The sequence below is a fragment of the Erinaceus europaeus genome, chromosome X, assembly GCF_950295315.1.
Source record: "Erinaceus europaeus chromosome X, mEriEur2.1, whole genome shotgun sequence".
In the NCBI taxonomy this organism is placed as follows: domain Eukaryota; kingdom Metazoa; phylum Chordata; class Mammalia; order Eulipotyphla; family Erinaceidae; genus Erinaceus; species Erinaceus europaeus.
Window position 1 is genome coordinate 29,013,273 of NC_080185.1, and position 24,653 is coordinate 29,037,925.

At 42.0% G+C, this 24,653-nt stretch overlaps 1 pseudogene; it reads left to right on the top strand.

Moving 5' to 3' along the window:
- Positions 1 to 5,158: 5,158 nt before the first annotated feature.
- LOC103108169 (heterogeneous nuclear ribonucleoprotein A1-like) lies at positions 5,159 to 6,730 on the top strand (annotated as a pseudogene).
- Positions 6,731 to 24,653: the final 17,923 nt, after the last annotated feature.

Sequence of the window (24,653 nt, forward strand, 5' to 3'; positions counted from 1 at the left end):
GTGGGGTTTACATTTAACAATAATTATAACCTTTCCTCATATTTGGGAGACACTCTCTTCGCTGATCCAGCTTGCTAGTCCTTTTTCCAATTATGACATCATCTCCCCAGACAATAACCTGGGTCCACCTGAGTATTAGATGTCAGGCTCAGACAGGCCCTTTGGAATATAACTAAAATATGCCTACTATCTACAAAATTGAGGGCCCCCAACTCTTCATCTGCACTATTCCAGCCTTTAGGTCCATGATTGTTCAACAATTTGTTTGGCTTTGTATGTTAACTCTCTTGGCAACCACCAGGTTCCAGATGCTAGCAGGATACCAACCAGACTTCCCTGGGCAGACAACCCACCAATGTGTCCTGGAGCTCCGCTTTCCCAGTGCCCTTCCCCACTAGGGAAAAAGAGAGACAGGCTGGGAGTATGGATCAACTTGTCAATACCCATGTTCAGCAGGGAAGCAATTACAGAAGTCAGACCTTCAAACTTCTGCATCCCACAATGACCTTGGGTCCATACTCCCAGAGGGGTAAAAACTAGGAAAGCTACCAGGGGAGGGGAGGGGATACAGAGCTCTGGTGGTGAGAATTGTGTGAAGTAGTACCCCTCTTATCCTATGGTTTAGTCAATGTTTCCTTTTTATAAATTAAAAAATACATAAATAAATATGTCAAGCTCAGGCAAAAACTAGTAAAGTCATGGCCCTTTGGAATATACCTAAAATAGGCCTACTAAGTTTTTCCAAAATGGAGACCCCAAATCTTCATCTGCAATATTCTTGTCTTTATGTTCATGATTAGTCAACAATCTATTCTGCCTTATAGATTAACTCTTTTTCAGCATCCGGTTCCAGACGCTATCATTATGCCAGCTGGACTTCCCTGGGCAGATGACCTCACCAATATGTCCTGGAGCCCTGCTTCCCCCAGATCCCTGCCCCACTAAGGAAAGAGAAAGAAGGCTGGAAGTATAGATCAACCTGTCAATGCCCATGTTCAGCAGGGAAGCAATTACAGAATCCAGACTTTCCACCTTCTGCACACCATAATGATCTAGGCTGCATATTCCCAGAGTGATAAAGAATAAGAAGGCTTTCAAGGGAGGGAACAGGATACGGAGTTCTGGTGGGAATTGTGTGGAATTATACCCCTTTTATCCTTCTTCTAGCGTTTGCCCTTCTTCCGTAGCCAGTCAACAGGTCAGGTTGAAAGCTGGCAGGAGCTGCTTGTTGCTGGCTTTGAAAGTGACTGGGATCCATGTGGATTCAGTCGACTAGGAAGGATCGTCAGTTTCCCCAATGAATGGGTACTCACGGGATGCACCACGAGAAGGTCAATCCAATGCATCCCTTTTATCCTATGGTCTTGTCAATATTTTCATTGTATAAATAAAAAAAAGTGCAAGGACTGGGCTAAGGATCCTGGTTAGAGCCTCCAGCTCCGCACCAACTCGGGGGGGGGGGGTCTCTTCATGGGCAGTGAAGCAGATCTGCAGGTGTCTTTCTCTCCCGCTCTCTGTCTTCCCCTCCTCTCTCGAATTCTCTTTGTCCTATCAAACTATGACAGCAATAACAACAATAATATTAACGACAATAATAACAACAACAACAATGATAAACAATGACAACAAAAGGGAAAACATAGCCTCCAGGAGCAGTGGATTCATAGTGTAGGCACCGAGCCTCAGCGATAACTCTGAAGGCAAAAAAAAAAAAAAAAAAGAATTGCATTGAAAGACAACAATGAGATAGAAAGAATAGGTACAATGAATGCTGGAGATTTTGCGGGGCTAAGGGAACCCTCCTGAACTGATAGGGGGAATGTAAATTGATCCTACCCATATGAAGAGAAGTCTGGAGAACTCTCAGAATACTAGAAATGGACCTACCCTATGACCAGATAATTCCTCTCTTGGAAATACATCCTAATAAATCAAGCATTCACATCCAAGGAGATCTGTGCCTTGAAAAAATCATGTTAAGTGAAATAAGTCAGAAACAGAAGGATGAATATGGGATGATCTCACTCTCTGGCAGGAGTTGAAACACAAGATCAGAAAACACAAGTAGAACCTGAACTGGAATTGGCATATTGCACCAAAGTAGAAGACTCTGAGGTAGGTGGGGTGGGGGGAGAATACAGGACCAATAAGGGTGACAGAGGACCTAGTAAGGGTTGTATTGTTATATGGAAAACTGGGAGATGCTATGCATGTACAAACTACTGTATTTACTGTCAAATGTAAAACATTAATTCCCCAATAAAGAAATTAAAAATAAAAAACCAAAGAGATCTGTGTATACCTATGTTCATAGCAGCACAATTTGTAATAGCCAAAACCTAGAAGCAACCAAGATGCCCAATAACAGATGAGTGGCTAAAAAGAAGTCGTTGTATATAGAAGCCAGGAGGTGGTACACCAGATTCAGTACTCAAATTACAGTGCACGAGGACCCATGTCCAAGGCCCTGAGCCCCACCTGCAGAGGGGAAGCTTCACAAGTAGTGAAGCAGGGCTGCTGGTGTCTCTCTGTCTCTCTCACTATCTATCCCTCCCCTCTCAATTTCTCTCTGTCTCTATCTAACAATAAATAAAATTAAAATATTTTTTAAAAAGAAAGTTGTGGCATATATACACAATGGAATACTATTCAGCTATTAAAAATGGTGAATTCACCTGATTCACTTCTTCTTGGATGGAGCTTGAAGGAATTATGTTAAGTGAAATAACTCAGATAGAGAAGGATGAATATGGAATGATCTCACTAATAAACAGAAGTTGAAAAAATAAGAACAGAGAGAAAACACAAAGCAGAACTTGAACTGGCTTTGATGTATTGCACCAAAGTAAAGGACTTTGGGAGTTGGACAGGAAGCTTCCAGTTCCTGGTGTATGATGGTGGAGGAGGACCTAGGCTTGAGGTGAGACTGTTATGCACAAAACTGAGAAATTATTACACATGCTCCAGAAACTGAATTTACTATAAACAATCCCCCAATTAAAAAAAAAGTTGTGTGATTGTGGTAAATACACACTCTCATCTAATGGGCTCATCTCAGGTGTTTTATTTGAACCTGTGAAGCGAGTGTTGTGGCTTTCTGACACATGTGATGCTGAGGATCCAGCATGGGTCCTCATGCTTATAGTTCCAGTGCTGTAATCACTGCACTACAACCCCATGGAAAGTAAGTAAATTTCTTTCTTTCTCCAGGGTCTATAACATGTACAGTTTCACTGATCTGCCACTTTTTTTTTCATTCAGACAGAGAGAAGAAAATACATCAGAGTTCTGGACCTTCTACTGGGCACCATAACATCTACCATGTCATACCAGGGCTCAAACCTACATTGGACCTGCACTGACAAAGTACACACACTATGTTCTGAGTTATCTCTCAGACTTTGCATCACAGTTTTTCAGTGGTATTCATTCACCAAACAAGCATATATTAAGTAACAGTAACTTGCTAAGCACTGTGATGGGACTAGGTCCTTGTAAACCATCTGAAGAGAGTTCATCCAGACTGACTCAAATTGTTTTAGAGTTTCAGGAATTTTACAGATAATTATTTCAGATTTCTCTTTATCTAGACTCTATGGATGAGGAAGTGAGAAAATGCATAGATGAAATGATTTAGCCACGTAAGATCAACTACACCCCAATGTAGATACATTATTTCACATAAAATTCCAGAAGCTTTTAATTGCTGAGAATATTGCTTTGCTAACAAATACTAGCTAAATTAATGCATTATATTATTCATGATTGTCTGTTTTACTCACCTGAAAAATAAGACTACCAGCTGGGTAGGTGGCACAATGGTTAAGCACAGGACTTACATGTATGTGGTCCAGAGTTCAATCACCAGGCAAAGAGAGGCTCTGGATCAATCTCTCTCTTCCCTATAAATAAATATTTAAAAATAAATCCTTCTGACATTTAAAAATTTTACTATATTTATTTTATTTATTGAATAGAGATGGTCAGAAATCGAGAGGGAAGGAAGTGATAGGGAGAGACAAAGACACCTGCAACACTCCTTCACCACTTGCAAAGCATTCGCTCTGCAGGTGGGGAAGGGGGGGCTTGAACCCTGGTCCCTGAGCATTGTAACATGTGTGCCCAACCAGTTGTGTCACTGCCCCTTCTGACATTTTCGCGTTTTTTTATATATTTATTTTTCCTTTTGTTGCCCTTGTTGTTTTATCATTATTGTGGTTATTATTGTTGTTGTTGTTGTCGTTGGGTAGGACAGAGAGAAATGGAGAGGAGGGGAAGACAGAGAGGGGGAGAGAAAGATAGATACCTGCAGACCTGCTTCACCGCCTGTGAAGTGACTCCCCTGCAGGTGGGGAGCCGGGAGCTCGAACCGGGATCCTTACACTGGTCCTTGCGCTTTGCGCCATGTGCGCTTAACCCCCTTCTGACATTTTTCAATTAACATTGTGTCATAACACAAAATATGTCTTATTTGTGCTTCAGTGAAAGTCAACATGTGTATATGCTACATAAAGTTCATCATTAAAGCTTTAATATACACGCACAACTGCACTGAAGCTCAGTGTAATTCCCACCCCCAGAGCACTGGTGTGCCTTTGAGTCTTTTTTTTTTTTTGCCTCCAGGGTTATTGCTGGGGCTCGGTGCCTGCACTATGAAGCCGCTCCTCCTGGTGGCCATTTTTTCCATTTATTGTCATTGCTGTCGTTGTTGTAGGATAGGACAGAGAGAAATAGAGAGAGGAGGGGAAGACAGAGGGGGTGAGAAAGATAGACACCTGCAGAGCTGCTTCACCACTTGTGAAGTGACTCCCCTGCAGGTGGGGAGCCGGGGGCTCGAACCGGGATCCTCAAGGTGGTCGTTGCGCTTCATGCCATGTGCGCTTAACCCGAGCTACCGCCTGCATCCAGTCTTTTCTGGTTGGAGCAGTCCCGCCTCCTGACACAACACGGGCCTTGTAGTCTCGTGGGAGTAGCCCGGCTGAAGTCTTTTACTCTCGCACACCCGGGAATCCTGGGTAACTGAATCCCGAGATCTGGTGCATTGTGGGACGGCGTTCCATCGTGCTCTGGCGTCCGTGATCGGCTCCAACATCTTGGTTCTTTCAACATCCAGGAAACCAGGATATGGGCCCAGGGCCCCTCTGAACTAGGAACAAGAGTCCACTTGGCATCTTCACGAACTCTTGTGGAACTGGAAGGAAATAGTTCCTGAGAATACTGAAAACCGGTTGAGGAGTGTGAACTTAATCTTGGAACAAACTTTTCCTTTGTTAAGGATCTTGAGGTGGACATTTTACCGGTCACCACAACAGTGCCAGGTGGGCATTTTTATATGACTACGTCAGTCACAAAATAATATTAATGTGAAAGACTATAACGACAGGAAAGAACTTTCTTTGGACACAGCTGCTAAATAAGCATCGTTGAGGCCTCTCCTTTAACTGCTACTGCTCAGTCGTCACTAAGGTAACCTTCACTTGCCGTCATGTCTAAGTTTCAGTCGCCCAAAGAGCCAGAACAGCTGAGGAAGCTCTTCATCGGGCATCTGAGCTTTAATACCACCAGTGAGAGCCTGAGGAGCCATTTTGAACAATGGGGGACACTCACAGACTGCGAGGTCATGAGACACCCAGACACCAAGGCCTCCCGAGGGTTTGGGTTTGTCACCTACACCACTGTGGCAGAGGCAGATGCAGTCATGAATGCGAAGCCACATAGACTGGATGGAAGAGTCGTGGAACCCAAGAGGGCTCTCTCAAGAGAAGATACTCACAGACCTGGTGTCCACCAGATCGTGAATAAAATTTTCATTGGTGGTATTAGAGATGACACGGAAGAACATCACCTGAGAGATTATTTTGAACAGTATGGGAAGATTGAAGCAATTGAGGTCGTGACCGACAAACACAGTGGCAGAAAGAGAGGTTTTGCTTTTGTCAACTTTTATGACCACGATTCTGTAGATAAGCTAATCATTAAAAAATACCATATCGTGAATGGCCACCACTGTGAAATAAGAAAAGCCTTAACTAAGCAAAATATGGCTGGCTCAGGAGGTGAAAATGGGTCTGAAAATTTCTATGGTGGCCGTAGAGGCCGTTTTGGTGGGAATGACAAGTTTGGCCGAGAAGGAAACTTTAGTGGTTATGATGGCAGCCGTGGCTATGGTGCCAATGGGGATGGCTATGAAGGATTTGGCTACGGTGGCTTTGGACGTGGTGGGAGCTACAATGATTATGGCTACTACAACCAGTTCTTAGGTTTGGGGCCCATGAAAAGAGGAGGCTTTGGAGGTCGAAGTTATGGCCATTATCATGGTAGAGGCCAGTATTTTGCCAAACCACGAAACCAACAAAGCTCTGATGGTCCCAGCAGTGGCTATGGCAGTGGCAAGAGTTTTTAATTGCCCGAAAACATAGCTTAGTAGGAGAGGAGAGCCAGAGAAATGATAAAGAAGTTACAGGTTACAATACCTTTGTGAACTCAGACAAGTATAGTAGTCGTGGCAGGGCCTAGCTGCTTTTTTTTTTTTTCTGGCCATATTCTTGTTTATGGAAAAAAATTCGAGGACTGTATTTGTGACTAATAGAATAGTAGTTATTTTAGTTTCTGTTGTGTGCAAAGTTTAAAATATTCCAACAATGTTTTAATGTAGTTCCTTTTCTTTGTTTTTTCTTTCTTTTTCTTTTGTTTGCACCCATGCTGTTGATGACTAAATTTAATAGTTTGATCATAATGTTGAATAAACACCTTTAGAAAAAGAATTGCATTGAATCTGTATTTTTTTGGTGAAATGATCATTTTAAAAATGTTAATTTAAAAAAACGTTAATTCTTCTGATCCTTGAGTATGAACTATCTTTACATTTCCTGGAAATGTCTTCTTTTATTTAATGATTCATAATTTTAAACATAAAAGTTATTTGTCTATTTCATTGTACACTTATGCTTAGATATCCAATATTATGCTAATTATGATATAATGTATAAATGGGATTGATTTCTTCCTCTTTTAGCTTATTACTTGCATAAAGGAAATCCTCTATTTTTTGTACATTCAGCCAATTTTGTAATCTGCTACATATATGAAAGAATGGTGAAAAGAGTAAAAACCTTTACAGTAGATTTTCAAAGAATAGTAGGATTATAAATAGCATTTTATAACATTTAAAGGAATAATAGCTAATTGAATCAAGCAGAGATCATCAGTGGATTTGAAGATCAATGGTAAAAGACTGGGGGGGGCGCAGGTCAGGCAGTAGCACAGCAGGTTAAGCACACATGGCGCGAAGCACAGGGACTGGCTTAATGATCCCGGTTAGAGCCCCCCCCCCCGCTCCCCACCTGCGGGGGGGGTCGCCTCACGCGTGGTGAAGCAGGTTTGCAGGTATCTGTCTTTGTCTACCCCCCTCTGTCCAACAACAACAGCAATGACAATAATCATAACGACAACAACACGGGCAAATAAAATGGGAAAAAATATCCTGCAGGAGCAGTGGATTCATACTGCAGCCACTGAGCCCCAGCAATAAGCCTGGAGGCAAAAAAAAATCGGGGGGGGGGGGGGAGAGGGCGACTTGCAAGCAGCCGCTGGCGTGAGCTCCAACAAGCAGAAGCTTGTGGGCAGACAACCCCACCAATATGTCCTGGAGCTCCGCTTCTCCAGAGCCCTTCCCCACAAGGGGAAAAGAGAGGCAGGCTGGGAGTATGGATCGACCTGTCAACAACGCCTATGTTCAGCGGGGAAGCAATTACAGAAGCCAGACCTTCCACCTTCTGCATCCCACAATGACCTTGGGTCCATACTCCCAGAGGGTTAAAGAATAGGAAAGCTATCGGGAGGAGATGAGATACAGAGTTCTGGTGGTGGGAATAGTGTGAAGTTGTACCCCTCTTATCCTATGGTTTTGTCAATGTTTCCTTTTTATAAAAAAAAAGAAGAAGAAAACTAAAAAAATCTAAATAAAAAAAAGATTGTGGGGAAAATATTCATGCAATAATGAAAAATTGCCATTTACTCTGTAATTTCAAATGATAAGTATCTTAAAGTCAACACATTAACCTAAAAATTGAATACAGTAATTAATTGTGGAGTGACCTGAAAGCATATACCTCTGTTTCTCACTGAAGACTTGTGCTCACATTCATTTGTTGAAACTCTAATCTCCAGCATGAGGCTAGACCTTTTGGAGATGATTAAGTTGTGAGATGAATCCATGACCAATAGATTTAAAGTCCTTATAAAAGAGACCCTATATTTACTTTGTGTTTCCCATTCTATCATTGCATCTTAAATTCCATCTATGAGTGAGATCATTTGCCATTCATCCTTCCCTCTTTGGCTTTATCTCACTTAACATTATTATTGTAAGACTGGGTATTCATTTTTATTTTTATTTATTTATTATTGGACAGAGACAAAGAAATTGAGAGGGAGAGGGGAAATGGTGAGAGAGACAGACACATGCAGCCCTGCTTCACCACTCATGAAGCTTGCAGGTGGGGACCAGGGGCTTGAACCTGGGTCCCTGTGCACTGTAGTGTGTGTACTTAACCAGGTGTACCACCGCCTGGCCACATTTTTTTAATTAAAAAAGTTTTGAATGTTTGTGAGGAGGGGTGGCTGGTCAAATATCAAAACACTGCTTAACTCTAGGTAAAATAATGTCAGGGATTGAACCTGGGGTCGCTGGGGCCTCAAATAGACAAGTACTGTTGCATAATGCTGGCCTATCTCCCTGGGCCTCATAGTACTATTTTAGTGGCTCTTCTGTAGATTTGAGATGTTTGAAAAATTAAGAAAATTCTTATTCTTAGAGGTAGTAAGGCACAGATTAATATGTACCAACACCTTTAATCCTCATAACCCTCTGAATTACATACTACCATCACCTCCCTCTTTAGAGAACTGAAGTACTTTAAGGACCTTACTCAGTATCACCTAGTGAGTGAGTGAGTGGAAGAAACAGAATTTAAAATCTGATACCTGCTATTTGTTTTTTAAATATATTTTTTAATTATTTATTTATTTTCCCTTTTGTTGCCCTTGTTTTTTTAATTGTTGTAGTTACTATTGTTGTTATTATTGATGTCATCATTGTTAGTTAGGACAGAGAGAAATGGAGAGAGGAGGGGGAGACAGAGAGGTGGAGAGAAAGACACCTGCAGACCTGCTTCACCACTTGTTAAGCGACCCCCCTGCAGGTGGGGAGCTGGGGGCTTGAACCAAGATCCTTACTCTGGTCCTTGCACTTCGCACCACGTATGCTTAACTCATTGCACTGATGCCAGACTCCCACCATTTCTGTTTTTATACTGCTCTTTTTAGACATTTCTTTTTTATATTTTTATTAGGGATTTAATAATGATTAACAAGATTGTAGTTCCCGCTACCCAAGTTCTGTGTCCCATCCCTTCCATCGGAAACTTCCCTATTCTTTTTTTTTATTTATTTAAGAAAGGATTAATTAACAAAACCATAGGGTAGTAGGGGTACAATTCCACACAATTCCCACCACCCAGGGGTCCATGATTGCTCAACAATTTGTTTGGCTTCGTATGGAAACTTCCCTATTCTTTATCCTTCTGGGAGTATGGACCACATTTCTTTATGGGGTGCAAAAGGTGAAAGTTCCGGCTTCTGTAATTTCTTCTCCACTGGACACAGACATTGGCAGGTTGACCCATACTCCCAACCTGTTTATATCTTTCCCTAGTCAGATAGGGCTCTAGAAAGGTGAAGACTGGTCCTGAAATGAGTGCAACCTAGAATGTTTCTAGCTGTGACCATGGACTGTGAGCGTAGATTGCAAGGGACTCAGAGGTTACACAGGTTCCTGTGCTAAACATGAATAGACACAGGCCTTAGGTCAGATCGGTTAGGTTAACAGTTAATGGTATTTACATACTTTCCTCCTATTTGGAAAAGGAGGAAAGGATGTAAAGTACTCTCTACCCTAATCCAGCTTTCTAGTTCTATTCTCTACTCTGACACCCTCTTCACAGACAATACTTATAGTCCACCTGCATGTTAGCTATCCGGCTCAGGCAAAAATTACTAAAGTCAAGAGCCACATGGAACATACCTAAAATAGACTTCCTAGCTTCTTCCCACACGAAGACCCCTAGTTTCACTTGCTTTATTCTTACCTTTGGGTTCCTGTTTATTGAACAATTTGCTTTATATCTTGCTGCCTCTCAGCCACTAAGTTGCAGATGCTACTATGACACCATACTGAACTCTCTGGGAAGATGACTTTACCAGTGTGTCCCAGAACATTATTTTTTAAACTCCATACAAAATGAGGTGAAAGAGATGAGTTCAACTTTTTAATTATTTTTTCAAATTTTTATTTATAAAATGGAAATATCGACAAGACTATAGGATAAAAGAGGTACATTTCCACAAAGGAGACACCCCCAGAGCTCCATATCCAATCCCCTCCCTTGATAGCTTGCTTATTCTTTATCCCTCTGGGAGTATGGACCCAGGGTCATTGTGGGGTGAAGAAAGTGGAAGGTCTGGCTTCTGTAATTGCTTCTCCACAGAACATGGGCATTGGCAGGTCAATCCATACTCTCTCCATTGTCACTGGTCATCTCCATCAGGAACAACACAATAGACCCCTTTGTGGGCCCCCATAGGAGCTTTCCCTCAATGTGGATCAACAATGGTAGAGAATGTTCCATCCTCCAAAGGGAGGTTGGACAACATATTCTATCTACCACCTGAGGAAAATGGGTCTTGAAATTGAAGCAGCTTGGAACGTTCCTACTCATGACCACAGAATGCAAGCTCAGCTCTACAGGGATGCAGAGGTCACATAGGCTCCTAAACTGAATATGGGCCTCAGATTAAATCAATAAGATTTACAGTCAGTAATATTTATACACCTTTCCCATATTTGGGGGCTACTCTCTTCCCTGATCCAGCTTCCTAACCCTTTTTCCAGACAATAACTTGGGTCCACCTGCATATCAGATGTCAGGCTCAGAAAAGAAAAAAAACGAGTATAACCATGGGCCCTTTGGAATATAACTAAAATAGACCTACTAGCTATCTATAAAATGGAGACTCCAAATCTTCATCTGCAATATTCCAGCCTTTAGGTTTATGAGTAGTCAACAATTTGTTTGGCTTTATATGTTAACTCTTCTTTCAGCCACCAGGTTCCAGATGCTACCACGATGCTAACTGGACTCCTCTGGGCAGACGACCCCACCAATATGTTCTGGAGCCCCGCTTCCCCAGAGCCCTGCCCAACAAGGGAAAGAGAGAGATAGACCAGGAGTGTGTATCGACCTGTTAGTGCCATGTTCAGCGGGGAAGCAATTATAGAAGCAAGACCTTCCACCTTCTGCACCCCATAATGACCCTGGGTCCATACTCCCAGAGGGATAAAGAATAGAAAAGCTATCAGGGAGAGGGATGGGATACAGAGTTCTGGTAGTGAGAACTGTGTGGCGTTGTACCCCCTCTTATCCTATGGTTTTTGTCAGTGTTTCCTTTTTATAAATAATTTTTTAAAAAAAAATACAAAAATGTTGCAGGGTATATACTCAGTGGAGTACTAGACAGCCTATGTATAAAGAGCATAATGTATCATTTTGGATTAAATGGATGAGACTGGCAGTGATTATTTTTAGTGAAGTAAGGAAGGGAAGGACAACCATGGGATAATTTCACTCATGTGTGGAATATAGAGAACTGAAACACATGAAGTTGAAAAGGATAGGTAGTCAACCCATATCTATGACCTTGGGAAAACTGTGGTTGTTACCATTCCAGGGGGATGAGGATACAGAACTTTGGTGGTGGGAGTAGTGTAGTTTTGTACTCCTATTATCTTACAGTCTTATAAATCACTAATAAAATCATATTAAAAATTAACTTTTACCATTATTAATTGCAAATGGTACCACTTTACTGTAATTTTTCAAAGTGCTAGTTAGGCTAATTCCAAAATATATGTTAGTGTCCTAGATAGAAAATTTGTAGCTAATATGGCAACAAAATAACTATTGGTAAATTGATTTATTTATTAATCAACACATCCTGAAAGGATGTGCAAAAAACTAGCTAACTTTAGGAAGAATGCTAATGAATCCACGCAAAATTATTTTGTGTTAAGTGGCATATATATATTTTTTCTGAGTTTCTTTGTGTAAAAAAATGTCTCAGACTAAGGTTTAGATTTCATCCAATGGCAACTACTTGTAAATAACTCAGAGTAGAGCCTAGGTACAAATAACTGCTCCACTGCCAGCTGTTTTTTTATTGTTATTATTTTCCTGTGCCTGGTCTCTTGAATGCATGGTTTCTCTGCTCCTTTCCCATTCAGGTGGATAGATAGAAAGAGAGAAGAGAGACACCACAGCATTGGAATTTTCCTCAAACGTGCATGTGTGTATGGCAAAACACACAACCTACATGGTGAGCTTGCTCTCCAGTCCCCCAGTTGCTTTTTTTTTCTCCTGAGGCCTGAATCGACCCCAAGATCTCACACAGGTGCACTACACCACCTTACCCATGCATTTTTTTTTAACCAGAACGCTGCTCAATTCTGGCTCATGATGGTGCAGGGTATAAAACTGAGCCTTTGGAGCCTCAGGCATGAGTGTCTCTGAATAACCATTATGCGATCTTCCCCACCCAATTCCCTCCCCCCACATTTTAGTTCTAAATATTTCCATGTTTTATTTAACATTGCCTTACAAAACTTGAAGATTACAGGGATATACTCAGGTCCAGATGGCTTTACTAACAAATTCTGGAAGACTTTCAAAGAATTAACACTGATTCTCCTCAAACTATTCAAGAAAATTGAAGAGGGGGAATCACTTCCAAAGACATTCTGTGAGGCTAACATCACTCTGATACCTAAAGCAAGAAACAGCTCTACCAAAAAAGAAAATTATAGACCTATGTCCCTGATGAACACTGATGCAAAGATCCTCAAAGAAATCTTGGCAAATCAAATCCAACAACATGACAAGAGAATAATTCATCAAGAGCAAGAGGGATTCGTTCCTGGGTAGCAGAAATGGTTCAGTATTTGCAAGTCAATCAGTCTCAGCAAAAAGAAATATAAAGCCCAAATGGTCATATCAGTTTGTTGGGCTGAGCTTCATTATGTCGGGCTGAGCTTCACTGATGGGAGACAGACGACCAGGGATCATGGCTGGATTGTACCAGTATCTCTTTATTCACACAGGACGCAGCGCAGCCTAAGCCAAGCTAAGCTAAACTAAACTAAAAACTAAACTAAACTAAAAACACAATCCTATATATACTCGCCAAGTAGGGCGGAAACAAGATGTGACACAGAGAGGGTGGAGCGAAAAGTGACTGGAGCAAATCAGGGTGTACTACAAGAGGGGGCAGGGCAAAAAGACATCATGAACCAGTGGGGATTAAACCAATGCCATGCAGGCATGCTGGTGCTTAGTTATGTAAATAGAATAGTGTTAAGCAGGGGAGATTAAACCAAATGAAACAGAAGGGGTTTTTAGAAGCAGAATTAGAAGCATACCAACATCAATTGAGGCTGAAAGGCACTTGACAGATCCAACATCTATTTATGACAAAGATTCTCCAGAAATTGGTAATATAAGGATAATTCCTCAACTGAATAAAAGCCATTTGTGGCAAACCCACAGCTAACACCATTATCAGTCAGAAACTAGCCAAGGATGTCCACTATCACCATTATTACTCAGCAAAGTCTTCAAGGTCCTCACCACTGCAATCAGACAAGAAAGAGATATCAGGGGCTGCGTAGTGGTACACCTGGTTGAGTGTACATGTTATAGTATGCAAGAACCCAGGTTCAAGCCTCCAATCCCCAGCTGTGAGTGGGAGCTTCACAAGCAGTGAAGCAGTACTTCAGGTGTCAGTCTTTCTCCTTCTCTGTCTCCCCTCGCTTCTTGATTTTTCTGTCTCTACCCTGTAAATAAATAATAATTTTGAAAAGCAAAGATATCAAATGTATATATATATTGGAAAGGAAGAGATGAAACTATCACTATCTGCTGATGACATGATAATATACCCAGAGAACCCCAAAGACTCCACCCAAAAACTATTGGAAATAATAAGTAAATTCACTAAAGTAGCAGGATACAAAATCAATACATATAAGTCTGTGGCATTCTGTATCCACACAAGGAGTTAGAGGAACTGGAATTTTAAAAAGTGAAAATATTAAAGTGAGCCACAGATAATTTCTATCAGTTCTATTCTAAACGACCCTGAAGAGCACAGGAAATGCTGGAAGAAACAGGATGCAAAGAGGAGGATGAACCATGAGAGACTGAAATTAACAGATGTGCCAAATGAGATGAGATGAGATGAGGGTGTGTGTGTGTGTGTGTGTGTGTGTGTGTGTGTGTGTGTGTATACATATGTTGAAAAAAATCAAGGCAAAACAAACAGCAGATGTCATAAATCTTAGCCCTCTTTGGGCAGAGGGAAGTTTGGACAGCACATGCAATGATAAGGTGAAAAAAAAAATCCCAAGAAGATTGTTATTGTGAACACTTATTATCCCATGGAAATGACCTTTGATCAGGATGCATAATGACCATACTGCATCCAATTACAACTTGAAGATGAAAGGGATTGCTGGTGTCATGTTTATATCTAATCAGAAGTTGGGAGACAATTATAGTAACGATGCAGAGAGCTGGGAAGCTCCTATCAAGAGAATAGGGCAACATAGCTTAAGGGCTCAAATCTCCTCTGCAGGAGACTATAGATGTGAATGAATGGAGCTTCTATGCCATGCCAACTAAGGGAGCCCAAAGGGTCTCAGACTGCAGAGTGATTTGTAGAATGGGATGGCCAGGGGTGCCATTGGATGAGCGGGGAGAGAAGCTAGATTCCACTGGACCCTAGTTTACAAAGTTTGACTTTGAGACTCGGGTACCTCAACTACCTGACCCCTAGGCCCCACTCTGATTCTCCTAAACCTGAACCTCTAAGGATAGAGGCCCAAAAGATTGACTGTTTTCCCGAATGCCCAGGTTCTAATTCCTTTCACATGCTCACCCCCCCAAAAAAAAATGATGACTCAAAGAGAAAGGCCACAGAACTTGGACAGGGTTTGGTGTGTTGCACCAAAGTAAAGGACTCTTAGGGGAGGGAGGGTGGTTTTCAGATCCTGGAGCACAATGGTAGAGAAGGTCCTAGGTATGAGGTTAGAATGTCCTGCAGAAAAGCTGGAGAAGGGCAAGAGGCTGACATACTTTAACGATGACTCTTTAGTCACTATCAGGCCACTCCATCAGCTGGGGTTCTATTCGGGGAGTCCTGAGATTCCCAAATAGACATGATGTGCCTAGACCTCGAATAAATCCCTCTCTCCATTGTTACCGGTCATCTTTATCAGGAACAACAAAACAGACCCCTTTGTGAGCCCCCATAGGACCTTGCTCTCAACTTGCATCAACAACAGTAGAGAATGTTCCATCTTCTGAAGGGAGGCTAAACAACATACTCTATGCTACACCTGAGGAAGATGGGTCCTGATATTGGGACAGCTTGGAATGTTCCTACTGATGACCACAGAATATGAGGTCAGATCTACAGGGATGCAGAGGTTACATAGGCTCCTAAGCTGAATATGAGCCCCAGATGACATCAAATCGATGGGGTTTACAGTCAACAATATTTATATACCTTTCCTGTATTTGGGAGCTACTCTCTTCCCTGATCCAGCTTTCTGGTCCTTTTTCCAGCCATGACATCATCTCCCTAGACAATGACTAGGATCCACCTGCATATCCAGATTTCAGGCTCAGGGGGGAAAAAAAACTAGTATAGCCACAGGCCCTTTGGAGTATAACTAAAATATGCCTACTAGCTACCTACAAAACGGAGACACCCCCCCAACTCTTCATCTGCACTACTCCAGCCTTTAGGTTCATGATTAGTCAACAACTTGTTTGGCTTTATATGTTAACTCTCCTTTCAGCCACCAGGTTCCAGATGCTAGCATGATGCTGACCAGACATCCCTGGACAAACGACCCCACCAATGTGTCTTTGCACTCAGATTCCCCAGAACCCCGCTCCACCAGGGAAAGAGAGAGGCAGGCTGGGAGTATGGATTGATCTGTCAATGCCCATGTTCAGCGGGGAAGCAATTACAGAAGCAGGACCTTCCACCTTCTGCATCCCACAATGACCTTCAGTCCATACTCCCAGAGGGTTAAAGAATAGGAAAGCTATCAAGGGAGGGGATGGGATACGGAGTTCTGGTAGTGGGAATTGTGTGGAGTTGTACCCCTCTTATCCTATGGTTTTGTCAGTGTTTCCTTTTCATAAACAAAAAAAAAAATTCTGAACAAAAAAAAAAAAAAGAGGGGAGTCAGATGGTAGTGCAGCTGGTTAAGTGCATGTAGCGCGGAGTGCAAAGACCGGAGTAAGGATCCCAGTTCAATCCCCTGGCTCCCCACCTCAGAGGAGTCACTTCACAGGCAGCGGTGAAGCAGGTCTGTAGGTGTCTATCTTTCTCTCCCCCTCTCTGTCTTCCCCTCCTCTCTCCATTTCTCTCTGTCCTATCCAACAACGACGACATCAACAACAACAATAATAACTACAACAACAATAAGACAGCAAGGGCAACAAAAGGGGATAAATAAATTAATTAATTTTAAAAAAAGAATGTCTTGTGGTCCGGGAGGTGGCACAGTGATAAGGCTTTGGACTCCCAAGCATGAAGTCCTGAGTTCGGTCTCTGGCAGCACATGTGCCAGAGTGATGTCTGGTTCTTTCTCTCTCCTCCTATCTTTCTCATTAATAAATAAATAAAATCTTAAAAAAAAAAGAATGTCTTACAGAAGGGGGCCTGGCAGTAGCACAGCGGATTTAGCACACAATCACACATGGCACAAAGCACAAGGACTGACGTAAGGATCTGGGTTCAAGCCCCGGCTCCCCACCTGCAGGGGGTGGCTTCACAAGCGGTAAAGCAGGTCTGCAGGTGTCTATCTTTCTTTCCCCCTCTCTGTCTTCCCATCCTCTCTCGATTTCTCTCTGTCCTATCCAACCACAGCAATAACAATAATAGTAACAACAACAATGATAAACAACAAGGGCAACAAAAGGGAAAAACTAGCGTCCAGGAGCAGTGAATTCGTAATGCAGGCACCGAGCCCCAGTGATAACCCTGGAGGCAAAAAAAAAAAGGAGAATGTTTTGCAGAAAACTCAGAAATTTCACACATGTACTAACAACTGTATTTACTGTAAACCATTAATTCCACCAACAAAAATAAATAAATAAATAAGAGAGAGGAAGGGTGGGCTATGGTGCACCCTGCAGAGTGCACAACTTACCATGCACAAGAACCTGGGTTCAAGCACTCAGTCCCCATTTTCATAAGAGAAGCTTTGAAAGTGGTGAAGAAATGCTGTAGGCATTTTTCTTCCTCATCTCCCCCTTTCCTCTCAATTCCTATCTGTCTCTATAAAAATAAAAAGTAAAAATAAGGAGAGAGAGAGAAAGGCAATGTTACATATCTCAAGGAACATCAAGTACAGACAGACACCTGGGTTCTATCAGCTTGACATTAAAAAAAAAGAGGAAGAACTATTATCAATAGTAGTAGGGACAGCATAAGTTATGGGTGACAGAACACGAAGTTCCTTACAGCCAGTTTTGAGGACAGGAATGGACAGGTTATTCAGCCCTTCTCATTATAACTTAGTTTGAAATCTTGATTATGGAACCTTCGCATGCAAAGAAAAGATTTATGTGGACACATGTTTATTTCTCTGCCCTCAGCTCATACCTCCCTTTTCAAACTTTTAGTCAGGTCACATAAAGTGAACTGTGACAAGTTAGTGAGGGTGTAGTGTGCTGATACTTGTCATGAGGTGATATGAAACTGTATGCCTGTGACAACAGTCTTGTAATTCATTTCCCGGACAAAGTGATTTAAAAATGAATTGTCCTCAAAACGGACATACATTTGACTCACCACATTTCTACTCTTTAGGACAGTTATTATCTTTGAAGAAGTATGATTTACTTAGCTTTTGTTTGGTACTGTGCTCACCACTACAAATTATCATTTCACTGAATATCTTCAGCAATCCTCTGAGTTAAAGCCTATGATTATCTCCTTTGTAATTAATTGATAGAGACAGAGAAATAAAGATGGAAGGGGGAGATAGAGACAGAGAGAGAGAGAGAGAAGGGCTTCCTCACTTCAGGTGGGAACAGAGGACTTGAACCAGGGTCCTTGTACATTGTAACATATGTGCTTAACTGAGGGGAACCCATGCCAAGCCCCAGTTAGCTCCTTCTTACATGGGAGGAACAGAGCTTCAGAAAAGTTAAGTAAATCAGAGTTAAGTAACACACACTCACTCAGTGAGGGGATAGGAGCTAGGACAATCATAAACTCTTGTGTGTCTTGCCCTGTAGGAAAGAATTAAAGCAATAACACAGGAGACGCAAAACAAAAGAAAATCCTCAAGCCCTTTTGATTTGGCTTGGGAATGGAATAGGTGGTGTTTGGCAGCTGAAATGCCTTCCTAATTAACTTTATTTAGGCTGGCATTATAATTAGTCTGCCGGTTCTGAAGTTCTGTCAGCTGGGGCCACTAAGAAAGAAGGTCTGATTTTGTTCTAAAAGAAGCTATGAATAATCCGAAGTTGACAGTATTTCAAAGAATAAGTGAGCTGAGGTTAGGGCTAAAACAAGGAGTAAGAGCAACCCATGGAGTGGTTTGGTGCTAATGTCTTGAATGGAAACATTTTCTTTCACCTTGCAATCTCCAAGTTCTTCCAGTCAATTTATAGCTTTCATCTTCATGTTCCCCACAGACTTACTCTGTATAGTATTATCCATGTCATCTAATGACAAGATGCAATAACTAATGTGAGGTTGCTCCTGACCCCTCATATCCCCACACAGACGGCTTCTTCTGACTCCAATCTACCAGCTTCTCTCTGAGCCAGAGTACAAGGTCCCTCAAGAGCAAAGCAATTTATTTAAATAACACAGTTAAGTAGATGGGAAAGTGTGTTGCATTCAGAACGTCAACATGCTCCCAAGGAAAGCAAAAAGCCCAGTGTGGCCACTTCTGATACAGTGGTGTCACTGTATCACTGCCCCCACTTCAATCCTTCTGTTGGGTCACTTCCCAGTTCATTTCAGTGGAACCAGCTAAATTAGTTTCTGAAAGATCTATTTGCAAGTGGGCTGTAGCTTTTTTGAACGGGAGAGCCTAAATTTGGGCTTATTGCACTCAACACTCAGGGCCCTCACTGAAGAGCTCTGGGGAAGAATAGATACATGAAGCTGACATGCCTGTGTCCAGTTGGGTACAACAGACCAAAAACGTTTGCACTTCCCATTGCTTTAAGAGTTTCCTCTCAATGCAACGATTGCCACCTCAACATGCTTCAGCTCAGACTGTCCAGAGACTTCAGGTGTGGAATGACAACCCTTCAACTTCATTACTCAGGTGAGACCTTTCCTTTCATAATATTCTCTAATTCCATGCCAGGTGGATCACTTTCTAACAAAGTCCCAAAACCTAGATATGCACCAGGTTCTGTGAAAGAGAGCATATGTTCACACATATCCGTAAACTAGTGCAAAATATATACCTGGAAGCAGAAGTACACTAGAGTTTGCAGTGAGTACCCCCCTAACACTTCCTCTCCACTATCCAACCTTTGGGACCATGATTGCTCAACAATTTGTTTGGCTTTGTACGTTAACTCTCTTTTCAGTCACCAGGTTCCAGATGCCATCAGGATGCTGGCCAGGCTTCCCTGGATTGAAGACCCCACCAATGTGTCCTGGAGCTCTGCTTCCCCAGAGACCCACCCTACTAGGGAAAGAAAGAGGCAGACTGGGAGTATGGACCGACCAGTCAACGTCCATGTTCATCGGGGAAGCAATTAACAGAAGCCAGACCTTCCACCTTCTGCAACTCACAAAGACCCTGGGTCCATGCTCTCAGAGGGATAGAGAATGGGAAAGCTATCAGGGGAGGGGATGGGATATGGAGATTGGGTGGTGGGAATGGTGTGGAGTTGTACCCCTCCTACCCTATGGTATTGTTAATTTATCCTTTCTTAAATAAAAAATAATTTTTTAAAAAAAAGAGTTTCCTCCCCACACCTATGGACATCTAATCTTTGATAAGGGGGCCCAAAGGATTAAATGGAAAAAGGAGGCTCTCTTCAATAAATGGTGCTGGGAAAACTGGGTTGTAACATGCAAAAGAATGAAATTGAACCACTTTATCTCACAAGAAACAAAAATCAACTCCAAATGGATCAAAGACCTAGATGTCAGACTAGAAACAATCAAATACTTAGAGGAAAACATTGGTAAAACAGTTTCCCACCTACACCTCAAGGACATCTTTGATGAATCAAACCCAATTGCAAGGAAGACTAAAGCAGAAACAAACCAATGGGACTACATCAAATTGAAAAGCTTCTGAACATCCAAAGAAACTATTAGACAGACCCCTCACAGAATGGGAGAAGACCCTCACATGCCATACATCAGACAAGAAACTAATCACCAAAATATATAAAGAGCTCAGCAAACTTAGCACCAAAAAAGCAAATGACCCCATCCAAAAATGGGCAGAGAATATGAACAAAACATTCACTACAGAGGCGATCCAAAAAGCTAACAAACATATGAAAAACTGCTCTAGGTCACTGATTGTCAGAGAAATGCAAATTAAGACAACACTAAGATACCACCTCACTCCTGTAAGAATGGCATACATCAAAAAGGACAGCAGCAACAAATGCTGGAGAGGTTGTGGGGACAGAGGAACCCTTTTACATTGCTGGTGGGAATGTAAATTGGTACAGCCTCTGTGGAGGGTAGTCTGGAAAACTCTCAGAAGGCTAGATATGGACCTTCCATATGATCCAGTAATTCCTCTCCTGGGGTTATACCCCAAGGACTCCATAACACCCAACCAAAAAGAGGTGTGTACTCCTATGTTCATAGCAGCACAATTCATAATAGCTAAAACCTGGAAGCAACCCAGGTGCCCAACAACAGATGAGTGGGTGAGAAAGCTGTGGTATATATACACAATGGAATACTATGCAGCTATCAAGAACAATGAACCCACCTTCTCTGACCCATCTTGGACAGAGCTAGAAGGAATTATGTTAAGTGAGCTAAGTCAGAAAGATAAAGATGAGTATGGAATGATCCCACTCATCAACAGAAGTTGAGGAAGAAGATCTGAAAGGGAAACTAAAAGCAGGACCTGACCAAATTGTAAGTAGGGCACCAAAGTAAAAACCCAGTGGTGAGGGGTAGACATGCAGCTTCCTGAGCCAGTGGGGGGTGGGAGTGGGTGGGAGGAATGGGTCACAGTCTTTTGGTAGTGGATATGGTGTTTATGTACACTCCTAGTAAAATGTAGTCATATAAATCACTAGTTAATTAATATGAGAGGGGAAAAATTAATTGTATGTCTCGAAGTTTTTCAAAACACAAACTGAATCTTTCCGATATATAGGCTGTGTAATTGATATGCAGACTCTCTCAAAAGCCAAGTAGATCAGAATCAACCAATAGCACAGCTATATATAAGATACTGGGTACCGTACAGCAAACCCTAACAAAAGGACTTTTCAAAGTTAACCCAATTACCAAATAATGTGATGATAACATTAACTATCGATTGTATTTTTGAACCCTAAGACAGCAGGAACCTCACATCTCCATTATAGAGCCTATATTTCCCCCAGTCCTGGAACCCTTGGATAGGGCCCACTTTCCCGTATGCCTCTCCCAATCCATATCAAATAATATTGCATCCGCCGATCACAACCTAACCAACACAATGATTGCCACTTCAACATGCTTCACTTCAGACTGTGTCCAGAGACTTCATGTGTGGAATGACAACCCTTCAACTTCATTACTTGGGTGAGACCTTTCCTTTCATAGTATACTCTAATTTCATCTCAGGTGGTTCACTTTCTAACAAAGTCCCAAAACCTAGATATACACCAGTTTCTGTGAGAGAGAGCATATGTTCACACGTATCCATAAACTACTGCAAAATATATACCTGAAAGCAGAAGTACACTAGAGTTTGCAGTGAGTACCCCCCTAACACTTCCTCTCCACTATTCCAAGCTTTGGGTCCATGATTGCTCAACAATTTGTTTGGCTTCGTATGTTAACTCTCTTTTCAGTCACCAGGTTCCAGATGTCATCAGGATGCCGACCAGGCTTCCCTAGACTGAAGGCCCCACCAATGTGTCCTGGAGCTCTGCTTCCCCAGAGACACACCCTACTAGGGAAAGAGAGAGGCAGACTGGGAGTATGGACCGACCAGTCAACGCCCATGTTCAGCGGGGAAGCAATTACAGAAGCCATTCCTTCTACCTCCTGCAACCCACAATGACCCTGGGTCCATGCTCCCAGAGGGATAGAGAATGGGAAAGCTATCAGGGGAGGGAGTGGGTTATGGAGATTGGGTGGTGGGAATTGTGTGGAGTTGTACCCCTCCTACCCTATGGTTTTGTTAATTAATCCTTTCTTAAATAAAAAATAAAAAATAAATTAAAAAAAAGAAACAACAACAATAAAAGAGTTTCCTCTGACCAAAGCAAAGGAGTCTGGAGAAGGAGGGGGAGGCAGAGGGCAAAGAGAATCTTGGGGTTGTGTTGCATGATGAAGGAAGAGAATCATAGTTGTGGGTGAGAGTGTTCTGCAGAGAACTTTCATGGGGAGGTGAGTGATTTGAACTATGTGGCAACAATTGTACTGTAAACCATTTAAAAAACAATAAAAATGATTAAAAAAATAAAGTTGCCTTTGGAATCTTTTGTGTTCAAAAAGGTTAAAGGGATCTTGTCCGTCATCTGATCTGATAAGTAAGATCTTCTAGAAGTCCCCTTTAGAGAAAGTGAAGGAATCAGCTCTCTCTAATTTCTCTTGATCTCTGTCCCTCTAGCTGAATGCAATGTTTACACCTTCCCCTTGTAGAGGTTGCCTTAAATCCTTGGAGGCAAGACCTTTAATAGGTATGGATGTGACCTTGAACTGCCATCAATTCCTTCCAGGTGACAGCAGTCTGATCTGTTACGTAATGACGCTGCCCATTTGCCGAGCAGAGTCTGTTCTTGGGAGAGAACCATTTAAACTTTCTTTTTGAAGTCCACCAGAAAAAGGTGTTAACTCCCTGGAAAAGGGTTGAGCTGACTGCAACTGTCAGATTTTCTTTGAGTGAAACTGAATGGAATCAATCAGGCCCTGATTCTTCTGGAAGAAGCCTGGATGCTGGGCAAGCTTTGCGAAATATACTCTGTGCATTGGTCAAGACAGCAAGGCTCTCTGTGTAGGCCTGCACAAACATTCAACACTTTCGTTTTTCATGGCTTATTGTCTTCCTCAAAACCTTTCCTTTGGATTTAAGTGAACAGCTTTCTGGGTAGGGCCCTACCTTCCCCTTTTTATGGCCCAGATCTAAGCCTTGGCACCACATGGGAGGGACTACTGCATCAGTATGTGCTATGATTGCTCTCTCTTTCTCTATGAAGAGAAAGGCAGTATATATAGGTCATGAAATTTCACATAAAAAAACCACTCACCAGAAAGAAAGAAGAAAAAAATGAACAAAAGGAAAGAAGGAAGGACGGAAGGAAGGGAAAAAAAAAACAGTGAAAGAGACTGTCCTTTGCTTGCTCTTCTTTTAGTCCTACCTCTGAAAAAGAGAATAGTCCTTCCCCAAAAAAATCCCTTCCACTAACACCATCTCAGCTTTCCTTCCCCATGATCCCTCAGTACAAAATTAGTCTCTCCAGAATTGCCAGTGTCTCCTTCTCCACAGGCCCCTCTATCTCTACCTTGAAAGATGCTCAAGACTACAACCCTTGCCCAACTTATCCTCCATCACTACACTCTATAGCTTTGAACTCTTTGGCATCTGTGCCCACCATTTCCCCAAAAGTAGTCTTTGAGGAGGTTTTAAGTGCAGCCTTATCACCAAATACAATGGTCATCTTCCTCATGTTGGTTCTCTTGACCCCTCTCCAACTATTGTTCAGAAGAAAAACATTGGCCTCCAATTCTGCCATCCTAGGAAATAGATATGTCATTATTCTGCTGCTCAAAACGTGTTGGGTGGGTCCAGGAGAGTGCAGCAAGTAGTGCATCAACTTACATGAGCTTGATCCCTGGTACCACATATGCCAGGGTGATGTTCTGATTCTCTCTCATAAATAATAAATCTCTCTTTTTTTCATCCTCCATGGTTCCTTAGCATTATTAAATAAAGGGCTAAGGACAGTCCTGCTTCCCAGACCATAATCTTCCTTTCCAGTTTCACTCCACACTCCTTCCTGCTCTACTCTTTGACTTACTGAAACCCTATTCTGTTCGTAGTACACACTGTGAGTATTCTTTTTTAAAATTTGTGTGCTATTGAAGTAAGAACGTGTAATAAAAGCTTTATCTCTAAATAAATGTGTTCTTGACTAAAAGTACAGTATTGTACAACAGATCTTTGGAACTGAATCATTCTGCCTAACTGAAAGCATCCCCACAGACTAGAAACTCCCATTCTCCCCAACCAGTCTCCAGCAACCACCATTCTACTTTTGATTCTATGAGTCTAACTGTTTTAATTGCCTCATGTA